A 19,898-nucleotide genomic window follows, 5' to 3' on the forward strand; every position below is an offset into this window, starting at 1 on the left:
AGTACCTCGCCTCCTACCTTCCAAACTTTACAGAAGCTCTCCTGCGAACCTTGCAGAACTAGCACTCCTGAAAGAAAGGATATTGCAGAGGCATGGCTTAGCCACAGCCTGGGGGATGTTTCCAGAATGAGAGGTTCGCAGGAGAGCTTCTGTAAAGTTTGGAAGGTAGGAGGCGAGGTACTGGCAGAAGTAAAGCTGTGAGGACGGGGCGAGAGTCGTGCTTGGGTAGCTCAGTTGGTAGAGCACTTGCCCGCGAAAGGCAAAGGTCCCGAGTTCGAGTCTCGGTCCGGCAAACAGTTTTAATCTGCCAGGAAGTTTCAGTAATAATCTTGTCTAAGAAGTTGTCCCCTTCGTTACCATAGCGATCCAAATGTTTTTTGCAGATGTCCAAGGGCGTTTGTTTATGCAACTGTGCAAGTTGTTTTGGGATCCATCTTGTACAAAGCCAAGTCTGTTGTGGGCTTTCGAAGGCAGAACCGTGACTAATTTGCAGACGATTTACCGCTTCGTCAATAGTTAATTCTCTCTCTAAATCATTTCACGTGAACTCTCAATGGTTTCTTCATTTGTGGCGATAAATGGTCGTCCGGCTCCTTCATTCTTGCGCGACCATTGCTGAATTTTTCAATCCATTCATACAAACTACGTTGTGGCAAAACACTGTTCCCGTACTGTACCGAAAGTCTTCGATGAATTTCGGCTGGTGCCGGCGGAGGTTCGAGTCCTCCCTCGGGCATGGGTGTGTGTGTTTGTCCTTAGGATAATTTAGGTCAAGTAGTGTGTAAGCTTAGGGATTGATGACCTTAGCAGTTAAGTCCCATAAGATTTTTGAACATTTTGAACAAAATGGTTCCGGAGGACGACGTTTCAATCCCGCGTCCGGCCATCCTGATTTAGGTTTCCAGTGATTTCCCTAAATCGGTTCAGGCAAATGCCGGGATGGTTCCTTTGAAAGGTCACGGCCGACTTCCTTCCCAATCCTTCCCTAATCCGATGAGACCAATGACCTCGCTGTTTGGTCTCTTCCACCAAATCAACCAACCAATCAACAGAATGGTTCGCCGGCCGGAGTGGCCGTGCGGTTCTAGGCGCTACAGTCTGGAAACGAGCGACCGCTACGGTCGCAGGTTCGAATCCTGCCTCGGGCATGGATGTGTGTGATGTCCTTAGGTTAGTTAGGTTTAATTAGTTCTAAGTTCTAGGGGACTGATGACCTCAGAAGTTAAGTCGCATAGTGCTCAGAGCCACTTGAACCATTTTTCAACAGAATGGTTCAAATGGCTCTGAGGACTATGGGACTTACCATCTGAGGTCGTCCCCTAGAACTTAGAACTACTTAAACCTAACCTAAGCACATCACACATATCCATGCCCGAGGCAGGATTCGAACCAGCGACCGTAGCAGCAGCGCGGATACGAACTGAAGCGCCTACAACCGCTCAGCCACAGCGGCCGGCTATTACAAAATGGATTCGCCAATTGCGAATAAGGCTTGACATCATTTGCACTTTTTAGTAGCAACGCATGAAAATTTGTGCCAGACGGGGACGCGAAACGTGATTTCCTCTTTATTGCGAACCGTCTCCTTAACCTCTTGGGCTTTCCTTGCACTCTTCGCAGACAGACCCAAACTTCCGAATCTCCGATATTGTCCATATCCCCTATGCTCGGACTGTGTGATTCTTGCTCTGGGAGACGCATTTTTTTAGTATCGTCATTTTAGCCAGTCGGAGCAAACACTGAGGCGACAGATGTCATGTCTTATCTCCTAATATCGTGTCGGACCTCATTTTTCCCAGCGTAGTGCAGCAGTTAGACTTAGCATGGTCTCAGCAAGTCGTTCGAAGGCCCTTGCAGAAACATTCAGCCATACTGCCTCTGTAACCATTCATGTAAGATGTATGAGACAGGCGAAATACAGTCAGACTTCAAGAAGAATATAATAATTCCAATCCCAAAGAAAGCAGGTGTTGACAGATGTGAAAATTACCGAACTATCAGTTTAATAAGTCACGGCTGCAAAATACTAACACGAATTCTTTACAGACGAATGGAAAAACTGGTAGAAGCCGACCTCGGGGAAGATCAGTTTGGATTCCGTAGAAATATCGGACCACGTGAGGCAATACTGACCCTACGACTTATCTTAGAAGCCAGATTAACGAAAGGCAAACCTACGTTCCTAGCATTTGTAGACTTACAGAAAGCTTTTGACAATGTTGACTGGAATACTCTCTTTCAAATTCTGAAGGTGGCAGGGGTAAAATACAGGGAGCAAAAAGCTATTTACAATTTGTACAGAAACCAGTTGGCAGTTATAAGGGTCGAGGGACATTAAAGGGAAGCAGTGGTTGGGAACGGAGTGAGACAGGGTTGTAGCCTCTCCCCGATGTTATTCAATTTTTATATTGAGCAAGCAATAAAAGAAACAAAAGAAAAATTCGGAGTAGGAATTAAAATCCATGGTGAAGAAGTAAAAACTTTCAGGTTCGCCGATGACATTGTAATTCTGTCAGAGACAGCAAACGACTTGGAAGAGCAGTTGAACGGAATGGATGGTGTCGTGAAGGGAGGATATAAGATGAACATCAACAAAAGCAAAACGAGGATAATGGAATGTAGTCGAATTAAGTTTGGTGATGCTGAGGGAATTAGATTAGGAAATGAGACACTTAAAGTAGTAAAGGAGTTTTGCTATTTGGGGAGCAAAATAACTGATGATGGTCGAAGTAGAGAGGATAAAAAATGTAGACTGGCAATGGCAAGGAAAGCCTTTCTGAAGAAGAGAAATTTGTTAACATCGAGTTTACGTTTAAGTGTCAGGAAGTCGGTTCTAAAAGTATTTGTATGGAGTGTAGCCATGTATGGAAGTGAAACATGGACGATAAATAGTTTGGACAAGAAGAGAATAGAAGATTTCGAAATGTGGTGCTACAGAAGAATGCTGAAGCGTAGATGGATAGATCACGTAACTAATGAGGAGGTACTGAATAGAATTGGGGAGAAGAGAAGTTTGTGGCACGACTAGAAGAAGGGATCGGTTGGTAGGACATGTTCTGAGGCATCAAGGGATCACCAGTTTAGTATTGGAGGGCAGCGTGGAGGGTAAAAATCGTAGAGGGAGACCAAGACATGAATACACTAAGAAGATTCAGAAGGATGTAGGTTGCAGTAGGTACTGGGAGATGAAGAAGCTTGCACAGGATAGAGTAGCATGGAGAGCTGCATCAAACCACAGGACTGAAGACCACAACAACAACAACAACCATTCATAACTGTGAAAGGGTTGCCCGTGCAGAATTTTGTGCGCTATCTGACCTCTCGATTGTGTCTCGATGTCGGCCGATAAGGGTGGCCAAATCATTGGCTCGAATGGTCCAGAATATTCTTCAAACCAGTTATGACCGGTTAGATGGTTCACTGTCAGACTTAAAAATCCCATCGTTCTTTGTAAGTATGAAGTCAGTGAATGGGTGCAAGTGGACTCCAAGTAGCCGAACATATCGAAGACCCATTCCACTCCGTGTAAACTCGGCCCACACGGTGCCTCGTTTACGACTTGGGCGCATGGCTTCGTGGGGTCTGTTGTGCCACACCCGAACCCTACCATTAGCTTTTTTTCCCACTCTTCTGACTGGTTTCATGCGGCCCGCCACGAATTCCTCTCCTAAACTCATCTCAGAGTAGCACTCACAACCTACGTCCTCAATTATTAGCTGCATGAATTCCAATGTCACACATCTTTCTACCAGATGGAGGACGGGTCTTTCCGAGTTGTTTCAAATTCGACTCGCAGTATCATATCTCCCATCTCATCTGCATCTGTGTCCACTCTCCCCCCCCCCTCCCCCCACACCCCATTAACCTCTTTAATTTTCCTGTGGGCAGTATCTATCTTTCCCCTAGTGAAATAAGCTTCTGCATCCTTGCATTTATCCTCTAGCCATTCCTGCTTAGCCATTTTGTACCTCCTGTCGATTTCATTTTTTAGGCGTTTTTATTCCATTTCGCCCACTTCATGTACTGCATTTTTTATATTTTCTCCTTTCATCGATTAAATTCAATATCTCTTGTATTACCCAAGTATTTCTACCAGCCCTCGTAGTTTTGCCTACTTGATCCTGTGCTGCCTTCACAACTTCATCTCACAAACCTACCCATTCTCCTGCTACTGCATTCCTTCCCCGTTTTCTACTCAATCGTTCCCTAATGCTCCGTCTGAAACTCTCAGCAAGCTCTGGTTCTTTCAGTTTATTCAGGTCTCATCTCCTTAATTTCCAACCCTTTTTCCAATTTCTTAAGTTTTAATCTGCAGTTCATAACCAATAAATTTTGGTGAGAGTCCACATGTAGCCCTGGAAATATCTTACAGTTTAAAATCTGGTTCCTAAATCTCTGTTTAGGCATTATATAATCAACCTGAAACCTTCTGGTGTCTCCAAGTCTCTTCCACGAATACAGCTTTCTTTTACGATTCTTAAACCAAATGTTAGCGACGATTAAATTACTGTAGATCTATAGCTGTAGTAATAACAAAACTATGAAACTGTCGCTTCTACACTACTGACCATCAAAATTGCTACACAACAAAGATTACGTGCTACAGACGCGAAATTTAACCGACAGGAAGAAGATGCTGTGATATGCAAATGTTTAGCTTTTCAGAGCATTCACACAAGGTTGGCGACGGTGGCGACACCTACAAGGTGCTGACACGAGGAAAGTTTCCAACCGATTTTTCATACACAAACAGAAGTTTGAAACACCCCCATTTAAATTCTTTATAGGGTTTTGAGTAATTTATCGAAGCCGCCAAACAGTTAATTATTATGATTATATGAGCGTGTGCTTAATGGATGAAAGGCTATCGGTTTTTCTGCTGTGGTTTCGGGAGTATTTCAACCGAATGCGGCAGTTCTGAGACGGAATAGCTAATGATTGAAAGTTTGTCTATTATTAAGGACCACAAAGATTGCGATGTACAAACTGATATACAGGGTGAGTCACCTAACATTACCACTGGATATATTTCGTAAACCACATCAAATACTGACGAATCTATTTCACAGAATGAACGTGAGGAGAGGGGCTAGTGTAATTGGTTAATATAAACCATACAAAAATGCACGGAAGTATGTTTTTTAACACAAACCTACGTTTTTTAAAATGGAACCCCGTTAGTTTTGTTAGCACATCTGAACATATAAACAAATACGTAATCAGTGCCGCCGTTTATTGCATTGTAAAACGTTAATTACATCCGGAGATAAAGTTGACGCTTGAGTACCACTCCTCCGCTGTTCGATCGTCTGTATCGGAGAGCACTGAATTACGTACGGATCCAATGGGAACGGTGATGGACCTTAGGTACACAAGAGACTGGAACAGCACATTACGTCCACATGCTAACACATTTTTATTGGTCTTTTTCACTGACGCACATGTACATTACCATGAGGGGTGAGGTACACGTACACACGTGGTTTCCGTTTGGACTGTGTAGCTGTAGCAGTAAGTTGTTGCTAGTCTGCAGTCTGCTCTGGTCTCGTCTGGTGTATCATGTTGGCTGGGCCGGTCGCGGTGCAGCGATGCCGGAGCCTGAGTATTATTGTACAAGATAAAAAGCAGCCTCGCGCATATCTAGTAATGTTATGTGAACTCCCATGTAAATCTTTTAAAAATGTCCTAATAATAATCTTTGTCATATAAAGTAATTTCTAACAAGCATTCATTTCAATTTAAAGAATTTACTAATTTCTCCAATCCATGATCATTCCCATAGTTGCAAAAGAAAAATCAGTTGCTTCCTTTCATAAATGACTAATCTATCGGCCAGCATTGCACAGAGCTGTGCCGGAAAAATTTTAGGTAAGAGCAGATATATTCGCCGTTTTTATTGAGGTAAGCATTTTTGCTTTTTTATTCAGAATGATCTTACAGGGCCATGACGCTGCACTGCTGTCGTCCAACATTTACCAGGTTACTGAATTTATTTTTTATTACCAGGTTTAGGAATTTTTCTGTTTCAAGTTTACATTAGATGAGAAAAGAATTTTGTGGGTACATTAAATGGGAACCAATTTTGTTCAGAGGTTACACAAAAATTAGAATCATTATTTTATTATTATTTTTTTTATTATTTTGTTTGTGGTGATGGTATCTGGCGCGCATTTCTCGATATCGATTATCGACTGGAGACTCGTTTGTAGTCGAGGCATGCACTACACTCAGTAATTGGCTACTGGGGCAGTGCACTGTGGGTTTTGTTAGGTTAGATAAGAGGCGAACTGCCTGCCGAAATCGAAGATACACCAGCCACAATGATCTGAGAGAATCCTCGTTCTCACAGATGGGATATAGCGAAGATTAAAATGATATTTGTAAACCGCGCAAGGTGCCGGGGTGGAGAGGAGTTTGTACCTGTTTAATTCTGGAGAATTTTGCATGAGAACGAGAAATGCACTCGACCCCCTCGTTACCTACCACCTAAGCAATTATGCGCACATTATGGAAATGATGGTGGGCCCTACTAGTTGGTAAAATAAGAATCCCACACTGACAATAATTTAATAAAAATCGCAATCTACTCAGAGAAAAGAAGAGTATCATAATAAACAAGAGGAAATGGGATTCTGCATATATCTACAAAATGATATTCGGATTAAATATTACAATGAGATTTATTATACACCAGAACATTAAGGGCTTATGGTTCAAATGGTTCAAATGGCTCTGAGCACTATGCTGAGGTCATTAGTCCCCTAGAACTTAGAACTACTTAAACCTAACTAACCTAAGGACATCACACACATCCATGCCAGAGGCAGGATTCGAACCTGCGACCGTAGCGGTCTCGCGGTTCCAGACTGCAGCGCCAGAACCGCGCGGCCACTTCGGCCGGCACTAAGGGCTTATGATTATCGACACAAACAGTAGGTAAAAGGATAGGGTATACTGAACTACACTCCTGGAAATTGAAATAAGAACACCGTGAATTCATTGTCCCAGGAAGGGGAAACTTTATTGACACATTCCTGGGGTCAGATACATCACATGATCACACTGACAGAACCACAGGCACATACACACAGGCAACAGAGCATGCACAAGTCGGCACTAGTACAGTGTATATCCACCTTTCGCAGCAATGCAGGCTGCTATTCTCCCATGGAGACGATCGTAGAGATGCTGGATGTAGTCCTGTGGAACGGCTTGCCATGCCATTTCCACCTGGCGCCTCAGTTGGACCAGCGTTCGTGCTGGACGTGAAGACCGCGTGAGACGACGCTTCATCCAGTCCCAAACATGCTCAATGGGGGACAGATCCGGAGATCTTGCTGGCCAGGGTAGTTGGCTGACACTGACGGCGGCGGTGCACAAATGCTGCGCAGCTAGCGCCATTCGACGGCCAACACCGCGGTTCCTGGTGTGTCCGCTGTGCCGTGCGTGTGATCATTGCTTGTACAGCCCTCTCGCAGTGTCCGGAGCAAGTATGGTGGGTCTGACACACCGGTGTTCTTTTTTCCATTTCCAGGAGTGTATTATGAGAATAAGAGTGGGCTCAAGAACGAGGGGCTCGTGCTCTCTGTGATGCAACAGATTGACGATAATGACTGGAGGTCCTAATGAATCAAACATTACTCCCCCGGCTATATTGCAGTATCGAGATTAGTGGCGAGCTCAAATGGGATCACATGGACAAACAAGCAAGGTGGACTTGAAGCAAAGCAAGCGCGTGTGCTGCTGAGGGCTTCAGTATAAAATGATAGGTCCTACAACGCTGAAGCTGCAAAATGCTGTACCAGCCCTGAAATCTGCAGCACATCGTCGGTAGGCAGCGTTCTGCTGGTGTAGGCGCCGACTTCTGCCGTGCAGCAGCTCTGTTTCAACCCCTGGCCTCGAAGGCTGTCCGAGAATTCTAAGTTGTGCCGAAAGAAGTGCGACTAAGTAGCAAGACGGTCCCACTCCGACGAAGATCAGATCCCGAATCCCTGCGCCCACGCAACAAAAGACCGAAGCCAACGTTGCTCCACTCTCTACTATACTCGAAAACCGCGAAACAGCATTCAGTCCTAATTCCAAAATTCCCTCACACTGTCTCAGAATATCATTCGCGCCAATAGCGATCGTTCCCTCCAATTTCGAGCAGGGCTCTATGACGCCAACTAGCTTCAGTTTAAGTTGACCAATCATGCCTCTGCTATTCAGCTGAGGGCACTGAACTTGCCGTTTGACCGGCTACGAAAACAACATGCCTAGACCATCGGCCATCTGGCGCCAGACAGTCGTGCCCAGCAGGGTTCGGTCCACAAATATTCTCAGAATCATAAGGACAATGCAGTCAGTCGGTGCCAGCAGTCTTCGTTCCGGACGCACTGGAACGGTAAACACACAAACTGCGGCGACACTCAGACGTCTCGCAGGTCGTTTCGCTCTGCATACAATAGGCGAAATTCGACCGACGTCAGTTGCTCCACCAAAGGCTCAAAATCATGAAAAGTTCAATTTTTACTTTTTTGCGTTTTCTGAATCTGCAGACTATTACCTTTAAATAGATATATAATTTATTCAATTCCGAAGACTACAACTATTTTTAATTTTTTATAATGTGTTCTACATGGGCGTGACCCACTGTGGCGCTGTTAAACTGCTGTCAAATGGTGTTATTATTAACGTCCGTGTTCATCAGGTACATTTTAGTGATGTGAGATAAAGTATAAAACCTATTTTCAGAGACTTAGCAGCACCTGAACTGTTGAAAAAGTGTATTCACGGAAAAACTCAAAACCCCAATGAAAGTGTAAATAGTGTTATATGGTCGAGAATCCCCAAGACTGTATTTGTTGGAATAGAAACACTTCACTTTGGTGTGTATGATGCTGTTGCGACTTTCAATGATGGCAGCATTGTAAGGTGCAAGGTATTTAGAAATATGAGAATGAAGATAGGTTCTAACATGGTACGAGCGATGCTTGCTTTAGACAAGGAACGCCTTCGGGCTGCAGACAGGGCTGTAAAGAGTCTAGAAATACAAGCAAGAGTAAACAGGAGGAGGAACAAGAGGAAGCTGGAGGAGGAGTTTGCAGAGGATGAAGATAATCCATCCTATGGACCTGGAATGCACTAAAAAGTTAATCCAGTCTTTGTCGCTCGATTCCCAAAACTTTTATTTTCTCAGACTAATTACATGTTTTCTAAGGATCTTCCAAACATATTTGTTTCAAACTTTCAGTAAATGTTACACAGTACCTTCTGCATAATTTAACACAGCCTTTTTCCAAAAAACCGTATATTTTTGAATATATAAATAAAAAATTGCAAAAAAAGTTATGAATTTTCATTACAATTGAAAAAAAATCGTCTTTAACAACTGAACTAAAATCCCTGTGTTAATTTGTAGCTCATATTCCAATAAATAATCTGTAAAAAGTTCAACTTCCTACCTCAAATACTTTGTGAGGAAAGATGTAATTTATAAGCGTTATTTTAACATTGCAAGTATAGGGCGTTCCGGAGCTCCTTAAGCCCATTGATGTACGACCCTCTCAGTATTCGCAGAAGTGCAGCCCCCAACCGGAAACGCAGCGTGTTGCGTCCACCAGTGGCTCGCCTTACACAGGGCACCCAGAGAAGCAACCCAACATGCATAGGAGTCAAGTGAAAAGTATTTTGAGCTCTCAGTACAAACACTCTCATTACAATAACCTTATTCGGTCTGTGACCACCGTGCAATGACATAGAAAATTAATAAAATTGATGAAAATGAGAGGCGACATGCAAAAGAGGGCACGCAACATCCGAGAAAGTACCCTAGAATTGGTACCACCTATTGAACGTTATAATGCCGAGATACCATTTGTAGTATAAGATTTGTGGGGACCTTATAAACGGGTAGTTGTAGATGTGTGTGTGTGTGTGTGTGTGTGTGTGTGTGTGTGTGTGTGTGTGTGTGTGTGCGCGTGCAGAATCGGCCTCGGACTGGGGTGTGTCCTGAGAGCGCAGCGCGGTGTTTGGCAGGCAGGGCCCTATTCTGCATCTTTTCGCCATTTTTCCGATCGGTTCGGTAACCGAGCGCACCAAATGGTCTTGTTTTCGAAACAGAACGCCAGCATTATACACTAAGCACGAATGGTCCAAGTTAGTCAAAACTCTGTTGCCAGTTCTTCTCGCCGGCCGGAGTGGCCGTGCGGTTCTAGGCGCTACAGTCTGGAGTCGAGCGACCGCTATGGTCGCAGGTTCGAATCCTGCCTCGGGCATGGATGTGTGTGATGTCCTTAGGTTAGTTAGGTTTAATTAGTTCTAAGTTCTAGGGGACTGATGACCTCAGAAGTTACGTCGCATAGTGCTCAGAGCCATTTGAACCATTTGAGACAGTTCTTCTCGTGCCAACCAATCAAAGTAATCTACCTCAGATCCACCCATATGCACTGCAGCGTCACAGTGGCTAGCAGCTGACACAGGCATGCCATTCTTCACAGTACCGAAAATTGTGGTTAGAGTACGTAATACTGTTCAAATCTCGCTGGCCACGGGCTTCTATGAATGCGTGATAATGACAGAATATAGACTGTGTTCTGGAAACTGTCGTAAATGTCACATCATGTCATTCTATTCTCATTCACATCGACGTCTTGTTTTGGATTTTACATTTCGGAATATGAGTTAGGAATGGAGTGTAGTACCACATTGTACAAATACATATATAGAAACACCCGAAAAATTCGCCATTTTCCTGTTTCCCGTCGTTCCTTACTTGTTTCAAAATCCATGCAACTAATTAAAGGCAGTTTGTTCATTGCCATACACGTTACACTTACTTTATTCATGATGATGCTTGACAAATAAAAGAACCTAAACGCATATGGGAATAAACTGCCTTCAATTAGTTGCATAGACGGACCACATCTCCACAAACCCGAACAATTGATAAGAGAGTGTCAAAGAATAAGAAGATGCTTAGAATGTGGATGTAGCTCGCTCCTAGAGATCCAAATGATGAAGTAGCCTTCTTCCTTATGTGATACATCAATGATTTGGTTCATAAAAACAAAATTTAAAAAATCGCCATGTCAAGAGCGTATGGTGAGTGCAGCTATAGAAGTTCGTTGTAGTTTATTACATGCATCTGATGAATCAAAATGTATCATATACGGTGGTATAGTCGCAAAATATTGTGGTGGGAACCTTTCATCTCTTTCTACTGTTGTTAATGATTCAAGCTAGAGTATAAAGGCGAATTGCGGCTTTTTCATTCACAGTAATTTACGTTGTGCTCTTAGATGCCTGTCTGACCACGCTGTTGGAAATCGATATGTATTCCGAAAAAAAAAAAAACGGTGAATTATTTGTGACAACAAGTAGTAAAAATATCAATATCAGTTGTTTCGCGCACACTAATTTCACCTTTCATTTCTTGGACGTATGGAAGTCACGAAATCGGAAACACCCGTTACTGAGAAAGCGCGCGCTTACGTGTAAATTACAACGAATATTTCAGAAAAATGCTTAACTTTGACGATTAACAAAGTCTCAGAATGGGCTGCAAACTCGAAAAAAAAAAAATTCGCATCCAGCAATAACGAAAACTATGTCATTTGTCACGGCAGTTCGTAACTTTACCAACTTCGCAACTACGACTTGCAATCTACTGGACCTTAATTTTATATAATTCCCGTCGAGAGAGACGCAGGCTGACTCCGTTACCGAATGATGCTGTAAATGCATGAAATTTTGGAAGGTTTCGTCTATCAGGCTTCACAAAATTTCTTTGCATTGTCATTCAAAAATCTTAAACGCGTTTCGACAATTAATAGCCAAACCATATGCGGAAAAGAGTACATGAAGTCACTAGAAATTTCAGCTAACACTCATGTAATATACGTAAGCAGAGCTGATGTCTTGATATTTAATGATCTTAATTCTTATTTGCATTGCAGGTATTTTGAGAGAATATTGATCGAAAACCTTTTTTAATGTTGTAATCATTCACAGTAACAACATAACCTAATCATATTTCTAACTAAGGAAAATAGTCTATTACCATCTTACTCTTGGGGAAGATCAGTTTGGATTCCGTACAAATGCTGGAACACGCGATGCAATACTGACCCTACGACTTATCTTAGAAGACAGATTAAGGAAAGGCAAACCCACGTTTCTGGCATTTGTAGACTTAGAGAGCTTTTGACAATGTGAAGGTGGCAGAGGTAATATACAGGGATCAAAAGGCTATTTACAATTTGTACAGAAACCAGATGGCAGCTATAAGAGTCGAGGGGCAGTGGTTGGGAAGGGAGTGAGAGCCCGCATCTCGTGGTCGTGCGGTAGCGTTCTCGCTTCCCACGCCCGGGTTCCCGGGTTCGATTCCCGGCGGGGTCAGGGATTTTCTCTGCCTCGTGATGGCTGGGTGTTGTGTGCTGTCCTTAGGTTAGTTAGGTTTAAGTAGTTCTAAGTTCTAGGGGACTGATGACCATAGATGTTAAGTCCCATAGTGCTCAGAGCCATTTGAACCAAGGGAGTGGGACACGGTTGTAGCCTGTCGCCTATGTTATTCAATCTGTATATTGAGCGAGCAATGTTGTTGTTGTGGTCTTCAGTCCTGAGACTGGTTTGATGCAGCTCTCCATGCTACTCTGTCCTGTGCAAGCTTCTTCATCTCCCAGTACGTACTGCAGCCTACATCCTTCTGAATCTGCTTAGTGTATTCATCTCTTGGTCTCCCTCTACGATTTTTACCCTCCACGCTGCCCTCCAATACTAAATTGGTGATCCCTTGATGCCTACCAACCGATCCCTTCTTCTAGTCAAGTTGTGCCACAAACTCCTCTTCTCCTCAATCCTATTCAATACCTCCTCATTAGTTATGTGATCTACCCATCTAACCTTCAGCATTCTTCTGTAGCACCACATTTCGAAATCTTCTATTCTCTTCTTGTCTTAACTATTTATCGTCCATGTTTCACTTCCATACATGGCTACACTCCATACAAACACTTGCAGAAACAACTTCCTAACACTTAAATCTATAATCGATGTTAACAAATTTCTCTTTTTCAGAAAGGCTTTCCTTGCCATTGCCACTCTACATTTTATATCCTCTCTACTTCGACCATCATCAGTTATTTTGCTCCCCAAATAGCAAAACTCCTTTACTACTTTAAGTGTCTCATTTCCTAATCTAATTCCCTCAGCATCACCCGACTTAATTCGACTACATTCCATTATCCTCGTTTTGCTTTTCTTGATGTTCATCTTATATCCTCAAGACACTGTCCATTCCGTTCAACTGCTCTTCCAAGTCCTTTGCTGTCTCTGACAGAATTACAATATCATCGCCGAACCTCAAAGTTTTTATTTCTTCTCCATGGAGTTTAATACCTATTCCGAATTTTTCTTTTGTTTCCTTTACTGCTTGCTCAATGTACAGATTGTATAACATCGGGGAGAGAGGCTACAACCTTGTCTCACTCCCTTCCCGACCACTGCTTCCCTTTGATGTCCCTCGACTCTTACAACTGCCATCTGGTTTCTGTACAAATTGTAAATAGCCTTTCGCTCCCTTTATTTTACCCCTGCCACCTTCAGAATTTGAAAGAGAGTATTCCAGTCAACATTGTCAAAAGCTTTCTGTAAGTCTACAAATGCTAGAAATGTAGATTTGCCTTTTCTTAATCTGGCTTCTAAAATAAGTAGTAGGGTCAGTATTGCCTCACGTGTTCCCATATTTCTACGGAATCCAAATTGATCTTCCCCGAGGTCGGCTTCTACCAGTTTTTCCATTCCTCTATAAAGAATTCGCGTTAGTATTTTGCATCCGTGACTTATTAAACGCCGGCCGCGGTGGTCTAGCGGTTCTGGCGCTGCAGTCCGGAACCGCGGGACTGCTACGGTCGCAGGTTCGAATCCTGCCTCGGGCATGGGTGTGTGTGATGTCTTTAGGTTAGTTAGGTTTAAGTAGTTCTAAGTTCTAGGGGACTTATGACCTAAGATGTTGAGTCCCATAGTGCTCAGAGCCATTTGAACCATTTTGAACTTATTAAACTGATTGTTCGGTAATTTTCACATCTGTCGACACCTGCTTTCTTTGGGATTGGGATTATTATATTCTTCTTCAAATCTGAGGGTATTTCGCCTGTCTCATACATTTTGCTCACCAGATGGGCGAGTTTTGTCAGGACTGGCTCTCCCAAGGCTGTCAGTAGTTCTAATGGAATGTTGTCTACTCCTGGGGCCTTGTTTCGACTCAGGTCTTTCAGTGCCCTGTCAAACTCTTCACGCAGTATCGTATCTCCCATTTCATCTTCATATACATCCTCTTCCATTTCCATAATATGGACCTCAAGTACATCGCCCTTGTATAGACCCTCTATATACTCCTTCCACCTTTCTGCTTTCCCTTCTTTGGTAAGGACTGGGTTTCCATCTGAACTCTTGATATTTATAGAAGTGGTTCTCTTTTCTCCAAAGGTCTCTTTAATTTTCCTGTAGGCCGTATCTATCTTACCCCTAGTGAGATAAGCCTCTACATCCTCACATTTGTCCTCTAGCCACGCCTGCTTAGCCATTTTGCACTTCCTGTCGATCTCATTTTTGAGACGTTTGTATTCATTTTTGCCTGCTTCATTAACTGCATTTTTATATTTTCTCCTTTCGTCAATTAAATTCAATATTTCTTCTGTCACCCAAGGATTTCTACTAGAGCTTGTCTTTTTACCTACTTGATCCTCTGCTGCCTTCACTACTTCATCCCTCAAAGCTACCCATTCTTCTTCTACTGTATTTCTTTCCCCCATTCTTGTCAATTGTTCCCTTATGCTCTCCCTGAAACTCTCTACAACCTCTGGTTCTTTCAGTTTATCCAGGTCCCACCTCCTTAAATTCCCACCTTTTTGCAGTTTCTTCAATTTTAATCTACAGTTCATAACCAATATATTGTGGTCAGAGTCCACATCTGCCCATGGAAATGTCTTACAATTTAAAACCTGGTTCCTAAATCTTTGTCTTACCCTTATATAATATATCTGAAACCTGTCAGTATAGGAGATACTGACATACTGAGCGAGCAGTAAAGGAAACGAAAGAAACAGTTGGAGTAGGAATTAAAGCCCATGGAGAAGAAATAAAAACTTTGAGGTTTGCCGATGACAATGTAATTCTGCTTAGCAAAGGACCTGGAAGAGCAGTTGAGTGGAATGGAAAGTGTCTTGAAAGGAGGATATAAGGTGAACACGAACAAAAGGAAAACGAGGATCATGGAATGTAGTGGAATTGAATTGGGTGATGCTGAGGAAATTAGATTAGGAAATGAGACATTTAAAGTAGTAAATGAGTTTTGCTATTTGGGGAGCAATATAACTGATGATGGCTGGATGATAAATAGTTTAGACAGGAAGAGAATAGACGCTTTCGAAATATTGTGCTACCGAAGAATGCTGAAGATTAGATGGGTAGATCACATAACTAATGAGGAGGTATTGAATACAGGGCGTTACAAAAAGGTACGGCCAAACTTTCAGGAAACATTCCTCACACACAAATAAAGAAAAGATGTTATGTGGACATGTGTCCGGAAACGCTTAATTTCCATGCTAGAGCTCATTTTAGTTTCGTAAGTATGTACTGTACTTCCTCTATTCACCGCCATGATTTCATACGGGATACTCTACCTGTGCTGCTAGAACATGTGCCTTTACAAGTACGGCACAGCATGTGGTTCATGCATGATGGAGCTCCTGCACAATTCAGTCGAAGAGTTCGTACGCTTCTCAACAACAGATTCGGTGACCGATGGATTGGTAGAGGTGGACCAATTCCATGGCCTCCGCGCTCTCCTGACCTCAACCCTCTTGACTTTCATTTATGGGGGCATTTGAAAGCTCTTGTTTACGCAACCCTGGTACCAAATGTAAAGACTCTTCGTGCTCGTATTGTGGGCGGCTGTGATACAATACACCATTCTCCAGGGCTACATCAGCGCATCAGGGATTCCATGCGGCGGAGGGTGGATGCATGTATCCTCGCTAACGGAGGACATTTTGAACATTTCCTGTAACAAAGTGTTTGAAGTCACGCTGGTACGTTCTGTTGCTGTGTGTTTCCATTCCATGATTAATGTGATTTGAAGAGAAGTAATAAAATGAGCTCTAACATTGAAAGGAAGCGTTTCCGGACACATGTCCACATAACATATTTTCTTTCTTTGTGTGTGAGGAATGTTTCCTGAAAGTTTGGCCATACCTTTTTGTAACACCCTGTAGAATTGGGGAGAAGAGAAATTTGCGGCACAACTTGATTAGAAGAAGGTATCGGTTGGTAGGACAAGTTCTGAGGCATCAAGGGATCACCAATTTAGTATTGGAGGACAGCACGGAGGGTTAAAATTCGCAGAGGGAGACCAAGAGATGAATACACTAAATAGATTGAGAAGGATGTGGGTTGCAGTAGGCACTGGGAGATGAAGGAGCTTGCACAGGATAGAGTAGCATGGAGAGCTGTATGAAACCAGTCTCTTAACACAACAACAACAACATGAAATTACTTTCAAGCCGGACGCATCGTGTGGTGGTTCTTTAGTAACACAATCACTAAATCCAAAGCTAAAACCGCTCGATATGCTTAAAATAAAAAATTATTGGTGTAAATAATCCACAGCCAACCAAACGACAGGGCCATACTGAAATCCAAAACATCTCGGTGCAGTTGTCGATAAAAAGGCGGGAGGACCGTTCGGTAACAGGTCTCAGAAGCTTACTGAATAGTGAAGTTCGGATAAAGAACCGAAAATGACGTCACTACTGAGAGTAACCTACTGCACCGATCGGTACAGACGATACAGAATAGAAATCCAAAAACTCTCGGTACAGTTGTTGAAAAATCGGCAGGAGGACAGTTTGGTAACAGGTCTCAGAAGCTTACTGAATAGGGAATTCGGATAAGGAAAATGACGTCACTACCGAGAGTAACCTACTGCACCGATCGGTACAGACGATACAGAATAGAAATCCAAAAACTCTCGGTACAGTTGTCGAAAAATCGGCAGGAGGATCGTTTGGTAACAGGTCTCAGAAGCTTACTGAATAGGGAAGTTCGGATAAGGAAAATGACGTCACTACCGAGAGTAACCTACTGCACCGATCGGTACGGACGATGCAGAATAGAAATCCAAAAACTCTCGGTACAATTGTCGAAAAATCGGCGTTAGGACCGTTCGGTAACAAGTCTCAGAAGCTTACTGAATAGGGAATTCGGATAAAGAATCGAAAATGACGTCACTCCTAAGAGTAACCTACTGCACCGATCGGTACGGACGATACAGAATAGAAATCCAAAAACTCTCGGTACAATTGTCGAAAAATCGGCAGGAGGATCGTTTGGTAACAGGTCTCAGAAGCTTACTGAATAGGGAAGTTCGGATAAGGAAAATGACGTCACTACCGAGAGTAACCTACTGCACCTATCGGTACGGACGATGCAGAATAGAAATCCAAAAACTCTCGGTACAATTGTCGAAAAATCGGCGTTAGGACCGTTCGGTAACAAGTCTCAGAAGCTTACTGAATAGGGAATTCGGATAAAGAATCGAAAATGACGTCACTCCTAAGAGTAACCTACTGCACCGATCGGTACGGACGATACAGAATAGAAATCCAAAAACTCTCGGTACAGTTGTCGAAAAATCGGCGTTAGGACCGTTTGGTGACTGGTCTCAGAAGCTTACTGAATAGGGAATTCGGATAAAGAACCGAAAATGACGTCTCTCCCGAGAGTAACCTACTGCACAGATCGGTATGAAGGATTCAGAATAGGGCCCAAGGTGCAGACGCGCTCCTCCTACAACTGCCGGGCTCGGCCCAAGGTCGGTGCCGCCTGCTGTAGGGCGGCGGTGGCCCGGCAGGCGCAGCGACACGTGCTGTGTGCAGCCGCAGCGGAGGTCTGCCGTGACCCGCCCGTGACCTTGGGAGTGAGGCGGGAGGCAGGTTGCTGGAGGCTGGCGGCGGGCGCCTTTTGGAAAGCTGCCAGCACGGACCGGACTCTTCGGCCGCGACCCAGTACACGGTGCACGTGGAGCGCCGGCAGCGTTACGTAACGGCAGGGCGGCCTCGCCGGCGCAGCGGCGAGCCCCCGACGCGACACTTTAAGGCCGGTTCCCACTAGAGCGCGGCAGCGCGGCGTGCGGCAACGGCAGCGGCAAGCGTTTTCTGCTTTGACGCGGCGGCTCACGGAATTGGCGTTCCCACCTGGAAGCGGCAGACACTAGCGGTAGCCAATGACGGACAGCCACTGAGGTACGGGGTGGGACCCACCGAAACGACCGGTGTGTTTGAATAACTATAACTTACACCTACGTGAAGGAAAGACGAAGTTGGGTGAAGACATTCCAATTTTTCATTTTCTGTACAATGTACTCTTTCACATATTTCATTATTCGCGTTTTCTCATTTCAGCATAAACAGATTTCATGACTACCGTTCGTGATTGTTCACTATATCCTAACACATTGAAACAATGTACGATAAAAGAGACTATTCAGATAGTTAAGCGAGACAAAAATTTAAAATGTGATACGGTAGCGGGTACACGAAAACAGTAAGAACACAAAGGCTAGGTGGAAGGGATGAAAGTGGAAAGCACCTGATAGAATTTCCCACAGAGCATAGTAATCATCGCCAGCACCTTGCTTAAGAATCACAAAAGAATAATATATATTTGGAACAGAGTTTTCGAAACCAGATTTTAAATTGTAAGGCATTTCCTGGTGCAGACGCAAACCTGACTGAAGACAGTCAATAGCAAGAAAAGCGTTCTGAAAAAGAAAATTTGTTCACATCGAATATAAATTCTAATGGTTGGATACTAGTTTACAAAGGTATTTGTGTGGAGTGCAGCCTTGTATGTAAGTGAAACGTGGACGATGAACAGTTCTGTCAAGAAGACAATGGACGCTTTCAAAACGTGGTGATCAATAAGAATGCTGAAGATTAGATAGGAGGATCGTGTGACTAAAGAAGAGGTACGGAATTAAATACAGGAGGAAGAGGAAATTACGGCACAACTTTGACAACAATAGGGGTTACTTGACAGGACGTATTATGGGGTGTCAAAGAGTGAGGACAAAGGGGTTGGGTGATAGTATTCTGATAATAATCTGTTGAAATACTATTCTACTATTTTATCTATTAATGTAAGCAGTGAATTTACTCTTCCATGCACTCCTCCACAAAACATTTAAACCAAAACTGAAATCAGCTGAACACCAAATCTTTCAACCACTGTCTGACAACTACTGGATTCACTTTCAACTTTCTATAACTATCACTGGCTAGCAACACACACATACAGATATAAGGAGAACAAAAATAAACAAACATTAGTTTTCAGCAATAATTCTGCAGGTTGGCAACATGTACATAAACAAACCAGACAGGAAGGGACATGAGGTGAACAAACTATGGTTACGACCTCAAATCAGAGTTTTCGGTAAAACGTCTACTGCTGGTGACAAGAAAAAAAGAGCGAACATGAAAATGTGCTTATGTTCCATAATCAAAGTTTTAGTTCAACTTCCAGCATGTGACCAGGTGAGGGGAAACGTATACGTACGCCAAAAACTCGATTCACTGTAAGTAATCAGTCATTCACGTAAAAGGAAGATGTGAACTGTTTTATAATCTGCAAGTATCACAATGCCGGCTGCGGTGGTCTCGCGGTTCTAGGCGCTCAGTCTGGAACTGCGCGACTGCTACGGTCGCAGGTTCGAATCCTGCCTCGGGCATGGATGTGTGTGACGTCCTTAGGTTAGTTGGGTTTAAGTAGTTCTAAGGTCTAGGGGACTGATGACCATAGATGTTAAGTCCCATAGTGCTCAGAGCCATTTGAACCATTTTTGCAAGTATCAAATA

The 19,898-nt window shown here is 43.4% G+C and overlaps 1 non-coding gene across 1 annotated transcript; it reads left to right on the forward strand.

The window, feature by feature from the left end:
• The first annotated feature begins 218 nt into the window (after nucleotides 1-218).
• On the forward strand, nucleotides 219-293 carry Trnas-cga (transfer RNA serine (anticodon CGA)). The gene has a single exon. It is a non-coding gene; the product is annotated as a tRNA-Ser (tRNA).
• The last annotated feature ends 19,605 nt before the right edge of the window (nucleotides 294-19,898 follow it).

The sequence above is a fragment of the Schistocerca nitens genome, chromosome 12 (assembly GCF_023898315.1).
Source record: "Schistocerca nitens isolate TAMUIC-IGC-003100 chromosome 12, iqSchNite1.1, whole genome shotgun sequence".
In the NCBI taxonomy this organism is placed as follows: Eukaryota; Metazoa; Arthropoda; class Insecta; order Orthoptera; family Acrididae; genus Schistocerca; species Schistocerca nitens.